Source organism: Stenella coeruleoalba (assembly GCF_951394435.1).
Source record: "Stenella coeruleoalba genome assembly, chromosome: 7".
NCBI lineage: Eukaryota > Metazoa > Chordata > Mammalia > Artiodactyla > Delphinidae > Stenella > Stenella coeruleoalba.
The window spans coordinates 8,938,449-8,953,152 of NC_137153.1; positions in this window are offsets into that span (position 1 = coordinate 8,938,449).

Below are 14,704 nucleotides of genomic sequence, written 5' to 3' on the forward strand. Positions count from 1 at the left end.
TTTTGCCGTTTGATATTACATGGAGTTGGGAGGTCTCTGGTGGACCAATGTCCTGATCTTGGCTCTCCCACCTCAGAGGCAGAGGCCTGACACCTGGCTGGAGCACCAAGACCCTGTCACCCACATGGCTCTTTTGGGAAGTCTGTGATCTCCTGCCAGCATTCAGTATGTGTTCTGTAGGAGGTGTTCCACATGTAGATGTATTTCTGATGTATTTGTGAGGAGGAAGATGATCTCCACATCTTACTCCTCCGCCATCTTGAAGGTCTCTCCTATTCCATATTTTCTTAATGCATTCATCTATCAGTGGACGCTTAGGTTGTTTTCATTACTTTGGTGTTGTAAATGATGTGTAATGAATGTAGGGGTGAATATATCTGTTCAAAATAGTGTTTTCATTTTCTTTGGATAAGTACCCAGAAGTGAAATTGCTGGGTCATGAAAATGATAGTTCATTTTCAGTTTTCAGAAGAGTCTCCATAATTCTTTCCATAGTGGTTGCACCAATTTATATTTCTACCAGCAGTGCACAAGGGTTCCCTTTTCTCCACATTCTTGCCAACACTTGTTATTTCTTATCACTTTGATTGTAGTTTTGATTTGCATCTCTCTTGATTAGTAATTTTGACCATATTTGGGTAGTTTTATTTTGGTGCTGTCTGTTGTATTCCATTGATTTGTCTGTTTTTATGCCAATACCATGATGTTTTACTTATTGTAGCTTTGTAATATAGTTTGAAATCAGGGAGCATAATGCCTCCAGCTTTATTCCTCTTTGTCAAAATTTATTTGGCTATTTGGGGCCTTTTGTGGTTCCACACAATCTTTAGAATTGTATGTCCTATCTCTGAAAATTGCCGTTGGAATTTTGATAGGAATGGCATTGAAATAATAGATTACTCTGCATAGTATGGATATTTTAGCAATATTAATTCTTCCAATCTGTGAGCACGGAATAGCTTTCTATTTATTTGTGCCTTCTTCAATCATTCATTAATGTCTTATAGCTTTCAATGTACAACTCTTTCACATCCTTAGTTAAATTTATTCTTAGGTATTCTTTTGATACAACTGTAAATGGGATTGTTTTTTTTTTATATCCCTTTCTGCTAGTGTTTTTTAGTGTATAGAAATGCAACAGATTTTTGTATCCTACAACTTTACTGAACTTTTTATTCTAACAGTTATTTGGTGTTTTAGAGCTTATTATATAATGTAATGTCACATGCAAATCGTGACAGTTGCAGTTATTCTTTTACAGTTTAGATGACTTTATTTTTCTTGCTTAATTGTTCTGGCTAGGACTTCCAGTACTGTGTTGAATAGAAACAGTGAGACTGGGCATCCTTGTCTTGTTCCTGATTAAGGAGGAAAAGATTTTTGCTTTTCACCTTTGAATATGATGTTAGTTGTGGGCTTGTCATATATGGCCTTTATTATGTTGAGGTATGCTCTCTCTTTACCCACTTTGAGAGTTTTTATCATAAATGGATGTTGAATTTTGTCAAAAGTTTTTTTCTGCATCTGTTGACATCATATGATTTTTATCTGTTTTGTAAATGTGGTGTATCACATTGTTTGTGGATGTTGAATCATCCTGCATACCTGTAATTAATTCACTTGATCATGGTATATGATCCTTTTAATGTATTGTTGAATTCAGTTGGCTAATATGTTTTTGAATTTTTTCATCTATGTTCATCAGGATATTGGCCTATAACTTCCTTTTCTGTGGTGGCCTTGTTTGGTTTTGGTATCAGGGTAATGCTAACCTCATGAAATGCATTTGGAAGCATTCCCTTCCTTACCATTTTTTGGAAGAGTTTGAGAGGATTGGTATTCTTTTTTGAATGTTTAGTAAAATTCACCAGTGAATTTATCTGGTCCTGGACTTCTGTTGTTGGGAGGTTTTTGATTATTGATTTAATAAAGTTATTAGTAATTGGTCTGTTCATACTTTCTATTTCTTCAAGATTCAGTCTTGATAGGTTTACATTTCTAGGAATTTATCAATTTCTTTTAGGCTGTCCAATTTTTTGACATACAACTATTCATAGTAGTGTCTTATTATACTTTGTATTTCTGTGGTATCAGTTATAATGTTTCATCTTTCATTTCTGATATTTTTTATCTGAGTCCTTTTTCTTGGTGTGTTTACTTAAATGGTTGCCAATTTTGTTTGTCTTCTTAAAAACAAGCTGTTGCTTTCAATGATCTTTCCTATTGTCTTTTTAGTTTCTGTTTCATTTATTTCTGCTCTGATCCTTATTTCTTTTATTTTACTAACTTTGGGCTTTGTTCTTTTTTTTTTTTTAAAGTAGTTCCTTGAGGTGTAAAGTTAGGTTGTTTGAGATTTTTCTTATTTCTCGAAGTAGGCATTTGTTGCTATGACCTTCACTCCTTTAGATTTGTTTTTTTTGTTTTTGCTGCATCCTGTAAATTTTGTTATGTTGTATTTCCATTTTCATTTGTCTCAATGTATTTTTTTTTACCTTGATTTCTTCTTTGATCCATTTGTTCAGTTGCCTGTGATTTAATGTCCACTATTTTGAATTTTCCATTTTTAATTTAGTTCGTTTTATACCATTGTGGTCAGAATATATGCTTAATATGATTACAAACTTTTGAACTTATTAAGATTGGTTTGGCCTAACATATGATCTACCACGGAGAGCATTCCATGTACACTTGAGAAGAATGTGTATTCTGTTAGTTTTGGATGGAAAGTTCTTTATATATCTGTTAAATACAGCTGGTCTAAAGTGTCATTTAAGGCCAGTATTTTCATGTTGATTTTGTGTAGATCTATCTACTGATATATGTGGGTTTATGTATTTATTATTTTTATACACTTTTGAAAGGTTACTTTACATTTACAGTTGTTACAAAACATTGCGTTTATTCCTCATGATACACAATATATTCTTGAGCTCATCTTACACCCAATAGTTTCTACCTTCCACTCCCCCACTTCTATATTTTCCCTCATCCCCCACTGATACCCACTAGTTTATTCTCTGTCTGTGAATCTGCTTCTTTTTTGTTCACTAATTTGTTGTATTTTTTAGATTCCACATATAAGTGATATCATATAATATTTGTCTTTCTCTGTCTGACTTACTTCACTAGGTATAATATTCTGTAGGTCCATCCAAATTGCTGCAAATGGCAGAATTTCATTCCTTTTTATGGCTGATATTCCTTTGTGTATATGTATCACTTCTTTATCCATTCATCTGTTGACAGACACTTAGGTTACTTCCATATCTTGGATACTGTAAATGATGCTGCTGTCAACACTGGGTGCATGTATCTTTTTGAATTAATGTTTGTGTTTTTTGGGGAGTAGAATTGTTGGATCATATGGTAGTTCTATTTTTAGTTTTTTCAGAAACCTCCGTATTGTTCTCCACAGTGGCTGCACCAATTTACATTCACACCAACAGTTTATGAGTGTTCCCTTTTCTCCACACCCTCTCCAAAATTTTTTATTAGTGTTCTTTGTGATGATAGCCATTCTGACAGATATGAAATGATATCTCATTGTGGTTTTGAGTTGCATTTCCCTGATGATTAGCGATGTTGACTATCTTTGCATGTTCTTCTTGGCCATCTGTATTTCCTCTTTGGAAAAAATATCTATTCAGTTCTTCTGCCCAGTTTTTTAATCAGGTTGTTTTTTTTGATGTTGAGTTGTATGACCTGTTTATATATGTTAGATAGTAATCCCTTATCGATCATATCATTTGCAAATGTTTTCTCCCATTCAGTAGGTTGCTTTTAATTTTGTTGATGGTTTCCTTTGCTGTGCAAAAGCTTCTGAGTTTAACTAGGTCCCATTGTTTATTTTGCTTTTACCTCCTTTACTTTAAGAGTGGATTCAAAAAAATATTGTTGTGATTCATGTCATATTGTTCTGCCTGTTTTCCTCAAGGAGTGTTATAGTGTCCAGTCTTATATTTAGTTCTTTAATTCATTTTGAGTTTATTTATCTATATGGTGTTAGAAAATGTTCTAATTTCATTTTTTTTACAGGTATCTGTCCAGTTTTACCAGCATTACTTATTGAAGAGACTGTCTTTTCTCCATTGTATATTCTTGCCTCTTTTGTCATACATCAATTGATCAGAAGTTTATGGGTTTATTTCTGGGGTCTCTATCCTGTTCCATTGCTCTGTGTGTCTGTTTTTGTGCCAGTACCATATTGTTTTTATTACTGTAGCTTTGTAGTATGGTCTAAGGGAGCCTGATTCCACCAGTTCCATTTTTCTTTCTCAAGATTATTTTGGCTATTTGGGGTCTTTTGTGTTTCCATACACATTTTAAAATGATTTGTTCTAGTTCTGTGAAAAATGCCATTGTTAATTTGATAGCGATTGCATTGAATCTGTAGATTGCCTTGGGTAGTGGAGTCATTGTAGCACTCTTGATTTTTCCAATCCAAGAACATGGCATATCTTTCCATCTGTTTGTGTCATCTTCAGTTTCTTTAATCAGCGTCTTATATAATAGTTTTCATAGTACATGTCTTTTGCCTCTTTAGGTAGGTTTATTCCTAAGTATTTTATTCTTTTTGATGTGATAGTAAATGGGATTCTTTCCTTAATTTCTCTTTTTGGTAGTTCAGTGTTAGTGTATAGTAATGCAACAGATTTCTGTATATAAGTGTTGTATCCTACAGCTTTACTGAATTCATTGAGGTCTAGTAGTTCTCTGCTGGCTTTTTCAGAATTTTCTATGTATAGTTTCATGTCATATACAAACAGTGACAGTTTTACTTCTTCCTTTCCCATTTGGATTCTTTTTTTTTTTTTTTTTTTTGCAGTATGCGGGCCTCTCACTGCTGTGGCCTCTCCCGTTGCAGAGCACAGGCTCCGGACGTGCAGGCTCAGCGTCCATGGCTCATGGGCCCAGCCGCTCTGCGGCATGTGGGATTCCTCCCAGACCAGGGCACGAACCCATGTCCCCTGCATCGGCAGGTGGACTCTCACCCACTGCGCCACCAGGGAAGCCCTGGATTCTTTTTATTTCTTTTTCTTTGCTGTGGCTAGGACTTCCAAAACTATGTTGAATAAAAGTGGCAAGAGTGGGCATCCTTGTCTTGCTCCTGATCTTGGAGGAAATGCTTTTAACTTCTCACTGTTGAGTATGGTGTTAGTTGTGGGTTTGTCATGTGTGGCCTTCATTATATTGAGGTATATTTCCTTGATGCTTGCTTTCTGGAGATTTATTATCAAAAATGAATGTTGAATTTTTTTTTTTTTTTTTTGCAGTACGCGGGCCTCTCACTGTTGTGGCCTCTCCCGTTGCGGAGCACAGTCTCTGGACGCGCAGGCTCAGCGGCCATGGCTCACAGGCCCAGCCGCCCCGCGGCATGTGGGATCCTCCCGGACCGGGGCATGAACCCGTGTCCCCTGCATCGGCAGGCGGACTCTCAACCACCGCACCACCAGGGAAGCCCTGTGAGTGTTGGATTTTATGAAAAGTTTTTTCTGCATCTATAAAGATGATCATATGGTTTTTATTCTTCATTTTGTTAATGTCAGTAATGCCATTTGCAGCAACATGGATGGACCTGGAGATTATCAGAGTAACTGAAGTCAGAGAAATACAAATATCACATGATATCACTTATATGTGGAATCTATAAAATGTAACAAATGAGCTTATTTACAAAACAGAAACAGACTCACAGATTTAGAGAACAAACTTATGGTTACCATGGGGGAAGAATGGGCGGAGGGATAGATTGGGAGTTTGGGACTGACATGTACACACTGCTATATTTAAAATAGATAACCAACAAGGACCTACTGTATAGCAAAGGGAACTCTGCTCAATGCTCTGTAATAACCTAAATGGGGAAAGAACTTGAAAAAGAATGGATACACGTATATGTATAACTGAATCACTTTGTTGTACACCTGAAACTAACACAACATTGTTAATCAATTATACTTCAATATAAAATACAAAAAATCCTAGTTACACCCTTAAGAAAAAAAAGAATGTTGAATTTTATCAAATCTTTTTCTGCATCTATTGAGATGATCATATGGTTTTTATTCTTCAATTTGTTAATGTAGTGTATCACATGGATTTCTGCAGATAATGAAAAATCCTCAGTCCCTGGGATAAATCCCACTTGATCATGGTCTATGATCCTTTTAATGTATTGTTGGATTCGGTGTGCTAGTATTTTGTTGAGGAGTTTTTCATCTATGTTCATCAGTGATATTGGCCTGTAATTTTCTTTTTTTGTGATATCTTTGTCTTATTTTGGTATTAGGGTGATGCTGGGCTCACAGAATGAGTTTGGAAGTGTTCCTCCCTCTACAGTTTTTTGAAATAGTTTCAGAAGGATAAGTGTTAACTCTTTTCTAAATGTTTGATAGAATTCATTGGTGAAGTCATCTGATGCTGGACTTTTGTTTGTTGGGAGTTTTTAAATAACTGATTGAATTTGATTGAATTTCAGTACTGGTAATTGGACTGTTTATATTTTCTATTTCTTCCTGGTCCAGTCTTGATAGATCATACCTTTCTAAAAGTTTTCCCATTTCTTCTAGGTTGTCCATTTTATTTGCATATAGTTGTTTTGTAGCAGTCTTTTATGATCCTTTGTACTTCTGTTCCTGGTTGTAACTTTTCTTTTACATTTTTGATTTTATTGATTTGGGCCCTCTCCCTTTTTCTCTCGATGAGTCTTTCTAAAGGTTTATCAATTTTGTTTATCTTTGCAAAGAACCAACTTTTAGTTTCATTGATCTTTTCTATTTTTTTTTAGTCTCTAATTTTTTTTTCTGCTCTGATCTTTATGATTTCTTTCCTTCTGCTAACTTTGGGTTTTGTTTGTTCTTCTTTCTCTAGTTGCTTTAGGTGTACAATTAGGCTTTCTGAGATTTTCTTGTTTCCTGAGGTAGGCTTGTATTGCTATAAACTTCCCTCTTGGAACTGCTTTTGCTACATCCCATAGATTTTGGGTTGTCAAGTTTTCGTTTGTCTCTAGGTATTCTTTTTTAATTTCCATTTTGATTTCTTCAGTGATCCATTGATTATTTAGTAGCATATTGTTTAGCCTCCACACATTTGTTTTTTGCATTTTTTTCTTGTAGTTGATTTCTAGTCCCATCGCGTTTTGGTCAGAAAGATGCTTGACATGATCACAACTTTTTAAAATTTACTAAGGTTTGTTTGTGGCCTAGGATGCGATCTATCCTACAGAATGTTCCATGTGCACTTGAAAAGAATGTATATTCTGAAGCTTTCAGATGGAATGCTCTCTCTATGTATCAATTAAGTCCATTTGTTCTAATCTGTTGTTGAAAGCTTGTTTTTCCTTATTGACTTTCTGTCTGGATGAACTGTGCGTTGATGCAAGTGGGGCGTTAATGTCACCTACTCTTATTGTGTTACTGGCTATTTCTCCCTTTAGGTCTCTTAATGTTTGCTTTATATATTTAGGTGCTCCTTTGTTGGGTACATAAATATTTATAAATGTTATATCTTCTTGGTATATCCCCTTTATCATTATGTAATGCCCGTCTTTGTCTCTTATTTCATTTTTTGGTTTAAAGTTGATTTTTTCTGATATAAGTATACTTACTCCAGCTTTCTTTAGTATATTTTCATATTTTAATCCCCTTGTGACAGTGTTAAACGTGGCCCCCACTGTTCCGAATACATTTAACCGTTTCATTAATCTCCTTTTATGTAGTGGCATAGTTAACCATTGCTCTGTAAAAATATTCCTACAAATTTAGCAGCTTTAAACATCTTGTGTTTTATGATGTCCAAGTTCTTGTGGGTCAGAAGTCCTGACGCAGGTTAGCTGGGCCCTCTGAGAAGCTTGAAATCAGGTGCAGTCTAGGGTTGGCCATAGGGGTGGGGGTTCTTGACTGAATCTTGAGTAGGAAGAATCTACCTCCAAGCTCACTCAGGTGGTTGGAAAATCATTTTCTTTTAGGATTGAAAAATTCACTTTCTTGCTGACTTTTGGCTAGAAGTCACCCTTAACTCCCACCCTGCAGTTCTTCATTATGTAGATCTGCTTTCTTACTCATTACATGGATTTGCTTCCTTCCTCAAAGTTAGCACGGGAGATAGAAAGTACATCAAGACGGGTACTACGTCCTTATGAAATGAACTTTATGTGTATAAATCATCATGCACATCCTGTTGCCTTTGCTGTATTATACTGGTTAGAGGTTATCACAGGTCCCAGTGACATTCAAGGTGAGGGGATCACACAAGAGTGTAAACAACAGCAGGCAGGGACTGTGGTGGTCTGCCACAGTTTCTACCATTATCTCTGTCTTGAGAAGATGTCTTTCTTGCTCCACTCATGGTCTGACACCCTGAACCAGTCTGCTGCCTCTCCCAATTTGTGTAGACTCTCTCCTCATCCTGCCATGCCCCAACAACCCCTTGCTGCTGCCCTCTCCTCTCCCCACAGGCACCTGGGTGTGGGCCGTGACATCTCTGTAATTCCACCTGCTGTGTAGGCATCCTTCTCACCCTGCTTTGGCTCCTACACACCATACAAGGCAGATGACTTCTGAGGATACTCTTCTTAATCCACTTGGATCCGGGTAGCCTGTGCTGGGTTGTATCTCTGGGAAGATACCCTCCTCACTCTACTTGAGCTCGGACAAGCTGATGTGGTCCACTAAAGCTCCTCTCCAACGGGAGGAAGCTGATCTTGTTTGAAACAAATAACGTAGGTATAACTGAATCTTCTGGGAGGAGAAGGGAAAAGAGAAGGAGGCTGAGTTTCTGAATGACTTCCCCAGCATCTCCAAGCTAGAGTAGACTATATAACATGAGGAAGAAATAAATGTTTGTTGGTTTAAACCACTGACGCCTTAGAGTTGTGTGTTAATGTTAGCTTACTTAAGTCTGCTCCTTAGTATTCACATGAAATATAACATGTTCTAAACAGAATTATTCATTTCCGTATGCCAAACTTGTTCTCTCTAATGGCACCCTAACACTTTGGAAAAAAATTCTAAATCCCAGGAGCACTTGCATGGTCTGGCCCTTTTCTAAGTGCTGGCCACTTTCTACCACTTTTCTTTCTGCTCATTGATAACTCTGGTTACTGGGGCTTCCTCTCTTTTCTCGGACACAGCCAGCATTACCCATTCTGTTTGTTTATCTCTCAGTTATCCATATACTTTATTTCCTCATGGCATTTAGGCCTCTGCTCAAGTAGCACTTCATTAAAATAGAAATCATTTCTCTCTCCCTTCTCTTCCCCTTACTCTGCCTTACCTGTTCTCCACTGCTCATATCACTGCCTGTTATTACATTGTGTTTTCATTTACTGCCAGTTATACATGATAGTTCTCAATCCAAGACCCCCAGTGTCTACAAGAACAGTTTTTCCTCGTGTCCACCCACTAAATACTTGATGAGTGAGGGAATAGGGTGGCAAATTAAAGCAATCGCCCTCCTTATGTCAAAAAGGCTTACTCTTCAATTAATTCCACAACTTTTATCAGGGGCATCTGTATGTGCAAAGTAGTGAATGATTAGAGAAATCCCAAGATTTATTAGAGAGCTTCTCTAACCACAAGGCATTCAAGATCTAATTGAGTAATATGACAAATATTTAAATTCTAATAAGAATTTAAAATGCATATAGGTCAAGAAGGAAAAGAAGTTATGTCATGAGGCAGTATGTCATTGTTTTAATTGTTCCATTATGCAGGGCATAATTGCTATAATATTTTGAAGGAGGAACAGAGTACTTCAATTTGAAGTACTAAGGGAGATTTTATGGAGAAATTACAACTGAAAGCAAGCCTGAGAGATATTTATACAAAACAAACCCCAGGCACTTTTCCCCAATTACTTCACTGAAGAAGCTGTATTTTAATTTTTAAATTAACAAAACTCTAAGTTAGACTTGGTCACAGTCTCAAATCAAATGAAATTATTGCTTTCATTTTTCTTTTTCCCTGTCTTCGTCCTTGCACATATTCAGTCTTTACCTGTTTGTAGTGTTGTCATACATGGAAACATTTTTACTGATAATGTAATGCATATTTTCTACTACAAAATATGTCAATATTGATGTCACTTTAATGCATATTTTATGTCATTTCTCTTTTGAGTTTTTTCTCCTCCTCACTGTAACCCTTTCCCATAAAATAGGCTAAAAGCCTGGCATGTATCTTTCTACACAATTCTTCATGTTTATACAATTATATATAAGCATAAAGGGGATTGTATGAGTAAAGAATAAACAGTCATAATTGGATGGGTCACAAACTACAAACAACTATTCTTCCCATCACTGTCTTCAGACATGTTCTATTAAGTCTCCATTCCTCAACCTGCTGATATGTTAGAAAGGTGTTATAGGCTTTAGCACTTTTATTGTAAGAAAACTCAACTTTCAGATAGAAAACTTCGTCACATTTAAAACTTTCATCTTCCATAAATTTTAGGACTTTCTCAAGATAGCTCTGATGCTTTGTTCTAGGACCCAGTGAGAAAAGGAGGCATGGTTTATTTACTTCTCTTTCCTCTTTTTCCTTTGCCTCTTTCATATCTTCTTGGATTGCAATTATATACAATTTTCGTCTTCTGGAAATATTATCTATTTCTAGGACTTTCCTGATAATTGCCCCTTTGGGGTTTTCTTTTGTATTGTGATACATAAATTCTTTCTGAGTAGACTGATATTTTCTGGATTAGAAGGTGGTTAGAGACTATCTCTCTTCTGCATGGCAGGTTGGAGGATTTTGGTTTTCTTTCTTTTTTAAAAAATTTCTCTTGGAGCATAGTTGATTGACAGCGTTGTGTTAGTTTCTGCTGTACAGCAGAGTGAATCAGTTATACATATATGCCTTCTTTTTCAGATTCTTTTCCCATAGAGGTTATTACAGAATATTCAGTAGAGTTTCCTGTGCTATACAGTAGGTCCTTATTAGTTATCTATTTTATATGTAGTAGTGGGTTTAAGTCAATCCCAATCTGCTAATTCATCACTTCCCCCCACATTTCCCCTCTTGTAACCGTGAGTTTGATTTCAAGATTTGTGAATTTGTCTCTGTTTTGTAAATAATTTCATTTGTATCATTTTTTATTAGATTCCACGTATACGTGATATCATACAATATTTTTCTTTCTCTGTCTCACTTCACTTAGCATGACAATATCCTTGTCCATCCATGTTGCTGCAAATGGCATTATTTTGTTCTTTTTTATAGCTGAGTAATATTTCATTGTATGTATGTACCACATCTTCTTTATCCATTCCTTTGTCAATAGACATTTAGGTTGTTTCCATGTCTTGGCTATTATAAATAGTGCTGCAGTGAATACTGGCGTGCATGTATCTTTTCAAATTATGGTTTTCTCCAGATATATGACCAGGAGTGGGATTGCAGGATGATATGGTAGTTCTATATTTAGTTTTTTAAGGAAACTAAATACTGTTCTCTACAGTGGCTTACATTCCCACCAACAGTGTAGGATGGTGCCCTTTCCTCCACACCATCTCCAGCATTTATTTTTTGTAGATTTTTTCATGATGGCCATTCTGACTAGTGTGAGGTGGTACCTCATTGTAGTTTTGATTTGCATTTCTCTAAAAATTAGTGATGCTGAGCATCTTTACTTGTGCCTCCTGGCCATCTGTATGTCTTCTTTGGAGAAATGTCTATTTAGGTCTTCTCCCCATGTTTTGATTGTGTTGTTTGTTTTTTGTTGTTGTTGAGTTGTATGAGCCGTTTGTATATTTTGGAAATTAAGCCCTTGTCAGTTACATCATTTGCAAATATATTCTCCCATTCCATAGGTTTTTTTTCGTTTTGTTTATGGTTTCCTTTGGTGTGCAAAAGCTTGTAAGTTTGATTAGGTCCCATTTGTTTATTTTTGTTTTTATTTCTATTGGCTTGGGAGACTGACCTAAGAATAGCAGCATGGGTCTTACATACAGGCCTGGTCTGGTCTCCTGGGTAAGCTGTCTGCTACCATTGCTGTTGCCTTCTCTTCTGAGCTCGATGATGCTTATCTTAGTTGAAGCTGGGTGTCAGAAGCAGGGACTGAATTCCTTCAGGTGGAGGGGCTTTTTTTTACAATAAGAGATATGAATCCACGAATTTATGTCTTTCAGTTTGGCTGCATGTGGGTTAGTTTATAAGACCTGCTAAGGTTCTTCCCATCCTGGCTGCAAAGAATCTTTTATTTTATTTTCCTCCCAATAAGCAAAATCTCTCGGTTTTAATCCTTAAGGTTTTCATCTTCTGGGAGCTTACTGTAAAAGGAGTTAGTACCAGTTTTTTTAAGTGCCTCAATAAGATCCTGACAATATTGTAATATTTCCCTTGAACCAATGGGCTGATAATTTCCAAAAACATTGCTTTCCCCATAAAACCATTTTCTCAGGTGCCCAATGTGTTAAAGAATGCACATGTTGGAGCAACAGCAACCGGGAGCTGATGTGGGCTCGGAAACCCTCACTCCTTGGGGAGAGCCTCTGCAATTGTAATTATTCTTCTGTTGTGGGTCGCCCACCCAGGGCTGCGGGACTTGACTGTGTCTCTATATCTCGACTCTGCCCCTTCTACTTGTCTTGCTGTGGTTCCTTTTTTATATCTTTAGTTATAGAAGGTCTTTTCTGATAGGTCCCAGTCTTTTTCATTGATGGTTGTTCTACACATAGTTGTGATTTTCAAGTACCTGTGAGGTGAGGTGAGCTCAGAGTCTTTGTACTCCACCAGCGTGGCCAATGAGAAGTCTCCTCTTCACTTTCTTGGAAGAATTTGAGGATTGCTGGTAAGTCTTCTTTAAATGTTTGGTAGGACTCACTCATGACACTATCTGGTCTAGAATGTTTGCTGAAAAGTTTTTGATTACTGAGTCAATCTTTGTTATGGCGCTATTGAAATTTTCTCTTTTCTCTTGAGTCAGTTTAGGTCATTTGTGTGTTTTAAGAAATTTTTCCACTTCTATGTTATCTAACTTGGCATACAATAATTTATAGTGTTTTCTTATAATAATTTTTATCTCTATAAAGTAGGTAATGTCTCTATTTTCTTTTTTTTTTTTTTTTTTTTTTTTTGCTGTACACGGGCCTCTCACTGTTGTGGCCTCTCCCATTGTGGAGCACAGACTCCGGACGCACAGGCTCAGCAGCCATGGCTCACGGGCCCAGCCGCTCCGTGGCATGTGGGATCTTCCCAGACTGGGGCATGAACCCGTGTCCCCTGCATTGGCAGGCGGACTCTCAACCACTGCACCACCAGGGAAGCCCTCTATTTTCATTTTGATTTAGTTATTTGAGTCTTTTCTAATATCATTGCCACGATAGCTGAAATTTAGTCAATTTTGTTGATCTTTTCAAAGAACCAACTTTTGGTTTCATTCTATTTTCTATTTATTTTGTGTATCTCCATTTTAATCTTTATTTTCTTTTTTTCTGCTAGCTTTGGTTTTAGCATGATCTTTTTCTAGTTATTTAAGTTATAAAATTTTGAGTTCTTTTTCCTTTTTTAAAGTAGGCACTTACAGTGATAAAGTTTCCTTTGAATACCACTTTCACTGCATTGCATAAGTTTTGGGATGTTGTATGTTCGTTGTATATTCTAAGCATATTCTAATTTTCTGCCTGATTTCTTCTTTGACCTGTTGATGATTTAAGAGTATTTTTTAAAGTTTTCACATATTTGTGAAATTTTGAGGTTTCCTTATGTTATTGGTTTCTAACTTCATCTTTTTGTGGTATGAGATGATTCAATGTATGATATCTATCTTTTTACATCTGTTGGGACTTGTTTATGGTCTAATGTATTTTCCATTGTGGAGAATGTTCCACGTGAATTTAAGAAAACAACGATTCTTCAGCAATTGGGTGGAGTCTTCTGTATTTGTCTGTTAAGCCTAGGTGTGTTGTTCAAATCTTCTGTTTCCTAACCTATCTGCTGTCTGGTTGATCAATTCATTATTGAAAGTGGGGAACTGAAGTCTTCAAATATTACTGTAGAACTGTCTGTTTCTAATTCTCTCAATTTTTGTTTCACCTATGTTGTAGATTTGTTGTTAGGTCTCTAAATGTTAATCACCATTTTACCATTTTAATGAGTTGAAATTTTATTAACATATAATATGCTTCTTTGACTCTCGTAAACTTTGTGAATTAGGTCTGTTTTGTCTGATATTAGTATAGCCAGCCCAGCTTTCTTTTGATTACACTTTGTGTGGAATATCATTTCCAACCTTTCTCTTTCAACTGCTTTGTGTCTTTGGTGAGACTCTTCTAGCCAGCATATAGTTGGATCATGATTTTTGTATCCATTCTGCTCATCTCAGTCATTTGATAGAGTATAATCCACTTACATTTAAAGTAATTACTGATGAGGAGAGACTTTTGCCATTTTGCTATTTTTCATCATGTTTTATGGCTTAAAATTATTTTTTAAGTTTTTGTCTGTTTTTTTGAATTATAGTTGACTTAGAGTATTTTATTAGTTTCAACGGCACACACAGTAATTCAATAATTTTATAATCTATTTAGAGTTATTACAAAATAATGGATATATTTCCCTGTGCTGTACAATATATCCTTCTTGTTTATTTTATACATAGTAGTTTGTGGATCTTATACCATACCCCTGTCTCATGCCTCCCTCCTTCTTTATCCCCCCTGGTAACCACTAGTTTGTTCTCTATTTGTAGGTCTTTTTGTTTTGCT